This window comes from Panicum virgatum, chromosome 5K (genome assembly GCF_016808335.1).
Source record: "Panicum virgatum strain AP13 chromosome 5K, P.virgatum_v5, whole genome shotgun sequence".
NCBI lineage: Eukaryota > Viridiplantae > Streptophyta > Magnoliopsida > Poales > Poaceae > Panicum > Panicum virgatum.
This window is the reverse complement of record NC_053140.1, coordinates 30,545,727-30,550,965: the sequence shown is the minus strand read 5'-3', so window position 1 is coordinate 30,550,965 and position 5,239 is coordinate 30,545,727. Positions and strand designations below refer to the sequence as shown.

The 5,239-nt window shown below is 44.9% G+C and overlaps 2 long non-coding RNA genes across 4 annotated transcripts; both read right to left on the bottom strand.

Annotated features, from left to right (window-relative positions):
* Positions 1 to 2,183: 2,183 nt before the first annotated feature.
* Positions 2,184 to 3,016, bottom strand: LOC120707084. The gene is made up of 3 exons (XR_005688794.1): positions 2,934 to 3,016; positions 2,645 to 2,696; positions 2,184 to 2,557 (listed from the first exon to the last, which is right to left on the bottom strand). It is a non-coding gene; the product is annotated as an uncharacterized LOC120707084 (long non-coding RNA).
* A 203-nt stretch (positions 3,017 to 3,219) lies between these two features.
* LOC120707083 lies at positions 3,220 to 4,849 on the bottom strand. 3 transcript variants are annotated; one of them, XR_005688792.1, is made up of 4 exons: positions 4,251 to 4,849; positions 3,875 to 4,078; positions 3,425 to 3,774; positions 3,220 to 3,309 (listed from the first exon to the last, which is right to left on the bottom strand). It is a non-coding gene; the product is annotated as an uncharacterized LOC120707083 (long non-coding RNA). The 3 variants fall into 3 exon arrangements; XR_005688791.1 differs by having other exon boundaries at positions 3,425 to 3,530; positions 3,650 to 3,774; positions 3,875 to 4,847; XR_005688790.1 differs by having other exon boundaries at positions 3,875 to 4,849.
* Positions 4,850 to 5,239: the final 390 nt, after the last annotated feature.

Sequence of the window (5,239 nt, the reverse complement as noted above, 5' to 3'; positions counted from 1 at the left end):
TATGGGCTGGCTAGTTTGGTCTAGAAATTTTGATGGAGCTTTGACCTGGGGCCTCCTAAAGGAATTTCGAGTATTTCGCGTACCTGAATTATCCGAACTAAATTCGTATTTCTTGATTACTGAGCGATCAGGTTTTTTCTGTCCAGGCCTAGCAAGACCGGCCCCCTCAACAGTTGTCAAAATGCTAGTACGAATGAAGATATTTTATTTGAAACTATCCAGAACGGTACTGTCTCCACCATATGTTTTGAATGCATAGCTAACATGGTGAATAATAAAAGTATGCACATTCTTTAGTAGTACATTTTTAACTTTTTAATGTGAAAAATGTGCATCCTAGTATGTTACACTATTTGTTAATTTATTTCTTGGTATATAAAGAAAATTATGCATCGATTATTGGATTTTTTTGCACACAAATATAGCATCTCATATGTCCAATAATTTAATAATTTTTATTTGCACAAAAATATGTGCATCTCGTCCATTCTATTTTTTTTATAATTTTTACATTACTATTATTCATAGGGCATCAAATCAGATGTGCATCCTGAACTATAAATGATTTTATGATTTTGCTGTGTCAATTGTGCATCATAGTATTTTTTTTATTTTGCTTGTTTGCATTCTGAGCATTTGAAACAAATAAATATGTGCATACAGCTTCAGTGCAGCTTCCAATACATCTATGACAAGACTTCGGTTTCCACATTTCTCTGTTCACGCTCCATTTCGATCTTTACCTTTGTTGGACGAACTGACACCTACTCCAACCTCCTTTACGCACGTCCTAGGTGTTTGGTTTTCTAGAATTTATTTTAAACACTATCACATCAAATATTTTGATACCAATTAGAAAGATTAAATATAATCTAATTATAAAACTTACTATATAAACCTATGACTTGTTCACCAGATGAATGTATTAAGCCTAATTAATTTATAATTAGCACATATTTATTGTATCATCATATGGGTTATTAATCATGGACTAATTAGACTTAATAGATTTGTCTGGAGAAAAAGCATAGGAGTTACGGAAGCATTTTTCTCGTTAGTCAATATTTAGTACTACAAATTAGTATCTAAACATTATATAAACATCATCATATGTGATAAGGCTTAAAACCGATGCTAATTCTGCAGCCGACCATGACTTCTCATGCTTCTAGTCAATTCTCACCGTGCTTTTACTCTCAGCCCCACATGGGTGGGGCCCGCATCTCCTATCTCTCTATGACATTGGGATCTCTCCTCTCTGAACTCAGATTCAGTGGCATTAGGTTGTAATGTTATAATAAAACATTGGTCAGACCTTCGGCCCTCAAAATCCAATCTCATGGCTCCCTAGGTTGAGCCCGCATGCATGGAAAAAATACCCCACATGGGCTAACAATGGGAGACAGGAGGGACACGAAAGGCGGAGACGGAGCGGACGGCGCGCAAATCTCTACCTAACGAAATCAGCTCCATGCGCTTTGGCGTCTCATTCGGCCACGTCGCCCCTTTTCAAGCACCGTCAGCTTTCAATCGAGCGTCCAAAACTGAGTATTGCAGCAGCCATCTCCCGAGCTTTCTGGAGCCTCCCCGTCCTTGCGCTGCCTGCCTCCGTCTTCTCCGGCCAGCTGGGCATTCTGCCCCTCTCCCAACCTAGTGTCGCACACCTTCCTCCGCCTGCCACGCCGCTCGCCGCCGCGCACCCTGCTAGCGGCTCGAGAAACACGTGCCAAGGTCGAGGGCACGTCGCAGGTCGCAGCTCCTGGGGACCAGCTCCCCAACACGCCGCCAGGAAAAAAGGTCGAGCTCCACCGTCAGGAGAGGCGGCAAAGATCGGGCAGCAGCACGACCGCTTCTTCTGAACGGCGCCGTCGGGGTCGGACACACAGGCAATGATGCTGGAACTTAGCTGCAATCTGCCAGTAATTGGCGTATGCAGAGAGGAGAATCCATATCCTGCGACCTATACAGGTTACAGGTATATGCTCATCTCGCTTGCTCTAAAATTTTGCAAGTTTTTAGTATACTAGAACATTCGGCGCGCGATGTGCGCCCTACTATTTGAACAATCAAATGCAAGATCGCGCGCCCTACTATTTGAACAATCAAATGCAAGTAATCATAATAAAACAATAAAAATTATATGCATGCTATAAGATGAATTCAATTTTAAAACACCACATCCAGTAGGAAGCACGTCATCAACATATTAACATAGGTCGTGGCAAAGTACATTATCGACATATTAACTATATGCATTTGTTTAATATTTAAATCCAAATATTGCTGAAAGAAGTTCGTTCAAGTAACAGGCAGAGGGAGCAAGCATCTTGCGATAGCTGCTTGTCCAGAACAGAGGCAAGTTCAGTTCGTAATGCTTGACAAACCCATTGCCCGATGCTCATCTCTCCAACAAACATAGGTTAAAGGACCAAACACATCACACTTGACGATGCCTTTCCGAGAGATCCAACTCTACTCTGCGCAGCCATCATCTTCGTATCCAGTGCCTTCATCAAGGAGCAGCTTCCTGGCGATTTTCTTATTATGTGAGAGAGACCTAGAAAGTTGACTTGTTATGTCGATATGAGGCTAGTTATTTATCATACAATTGAAAAAAAAATAACTCTGTATTAGTGAAACCAACCTCTTAGTTGTGACATTTTTCTGTGTCTTGGTTACAGAATTACCAACCACATCTTTACATGCACCAAAATTAGCATTAGATTGTAACATAGCACAGGAAAAACAAAGTACAACATCATGGTTCCGTTCAGGAAACCAGTAAAGAAACACACCATTACAGATAGTGCAGAGAAAATAATAGTGTTGCCTTTGGAGTTTGAGAATTAAATCCTAGGCTTCTGAGTGCAGATATCTTATAATAAATTTCTTGAATTATTCCTGAACAAGTTACCCAAGAGTGAAGGGGCTACCTGATTCTTTGGTCTCCAGTGCTAGATCCTCCAACCATTGAGAGCCACTTTGCACAATGAATTGTTGCCTCCACGTCCTAAATAGTTGTATGGACAGAAATAAAATATCACTATAAAATAGAAACAACATAAGATCATATTATGAATTCAATGCATTTGGCCATGCTAAAACCATCATAAACCTATCCACGTGATACACGATGGCTGCGACACTACAACAGTTGTATGTTGCTGAGAATATTCTGCTTAAAAAATTATCTTGCCTTCCACCCATCTTCTTCTTTCATTGAATGCTCCAGCATGAGAATCAGGAAATTGTGTGTGGGGTCTTCAATCTCACTCATGCTTACACCATCAGTTTTTTCTTAGCTCCCATCTATATTAAAAATCCAAATTAAAAATATGGAGAAATGACAAAATGCAGTTTATGTGCTGTTTCACCTGAACACGAGTCTCATTAGAAAATAAAATAAAAGGCTTGTGATACTAACCTCATGATTAGAAATCAAAAACCTCCAAAATCCATTCTGGCCACTCTACAATTGAAATAATCGTGGTTCTATTATCTGGATGACTGCAAGCCAAAAACAGAAGATCCTGAAATGACATAGGCAGAATTTCAACGTCATAAGAAAGTAAACAAGATCTAAAAAACTGATAAATCAAAACGATATAAGTCTTAGTCTGTAAATAGGAAAGAGCATATATAAACATACAACTATCAATGGGCGAAGAAGAAACTGATGTTTACTCATGAGTCAAGATACATGGACATCACAGATTGATATGTATGAACCAATGGATCAATAGCTTGATGATTGGAGCTACGGTAATCATTGTGCTGCAAGGAAATTACGTTGGATATTGATCTGAGATATTAGTGTACAACAACTGCTAAATCTAAAAATACTAACTACTCAGTGAGGGACTGAGGATCCTACCTTGCAGGCATTTCCTCGAGCAGGTGCTGGGTGTTATCCATGTCAGCAGCGACTCCAGTTGCTTGAGCTCTGGCCGGCGCACTCTAAGGCGTTGGAGATCACACAGAGGCCACCAAAGATGCCTTGCTTGCAAGGAAGTGCGCATAATATCCATGTGCGGAGGGCCACATCTTGTAGAACGAGTTTATTTGTTCTAGATCACAACTATCCAGATGCTAAGTCCAATGTAAATAGGTAATCCACCAGCGGTAGTGATCAAATTTTCGAATCAGTGGCGTGCAGCCGACACCGGCCTCCGCGTCACTACTACCCGGTGTGCTACTAACCGAATCAGCTGCAGCAAACGGCGGATGCCGGCGGGTGGAAAGGCACGTACCAAAGAGAGCGTCGAGGAGGGCGAGGGCGGCGCCGGCGCGGAGTGCGGCGGCCTTCTCGGCAGGGTCCTGGGGGAAGAAGGTGACACGGAGGTGGTACAGCGCCTTCGCCGCATCCGCCGTCCGCTCCAGAGGTGTTCTGCTCCCTTTCTCCTGGCTAGAGCACGCGCCCGCGCCGGTCGCCGGCTTCTGGGCCGACATGGGATCCAAGCTAGGAGAGCGAGGACGGCGAGGCGAACGGGAAGGCGTCGCTGGACTGCTCTTGCGCCCGTGCGGGATCTGCGCTGCTCCTCCTCCTCCTCGCGTGTGTGGCGCGGCCTCTATCTCCCGCACGTAGCCACTGCCGGCCGCGCGGCGAGCAGGTCCACCGGATCCACGTCGGCCTGTGCCGAGCGGAGGGGGGATGGGTGGGCCGAGAGAGAGAGAGAGAGGGAGAGAGAGAGGAGGCGATAATGGGGAGAGGGGTGGCGTGGATCCCGCGGGAGCGGGCGGCGGCGGGAAGGGTCGACGGAGGCAGGCAGAGAGGGAGAAGGGGAGGGGAGGGGAGGCGGCGGCGCGAGGCAAAGAGGGAGAGAGAGGGTGGCGGGGGGAGCAGGAGTGGCGGGACGGCGGGGAGCAGGAGAGGGGTTAGGGTTCGGGGTGGCGGGAGGGTGTAAAGGCAAATTGACTTGTGGGGGGTTTTTGCAAAAATAACAGAATTCTAGAATTTCTCCTTCTTTGTGCTGAAATAAATATTAGTTTGAGGATCTGAGTGAAAAATACACGAGCGCGGTTACTGTACGGACCAAACAGGATGGGTTCACTTGCGATTTTAATAAAACAGAAGGGTTTTTTTGAAAAACTGCCAGAGCTCACGGCAGCACAGCACGCGTCCTTTTTTTTGGCGTGAAACGCGGAGGGGAGAGCGCAGGCCAGCAGCTGTTAACTATTTTGATTTAGCCACTCGCTCTCACCGACAGGTGATGTTTGGACGACCGGGGGGTCCCTCTCA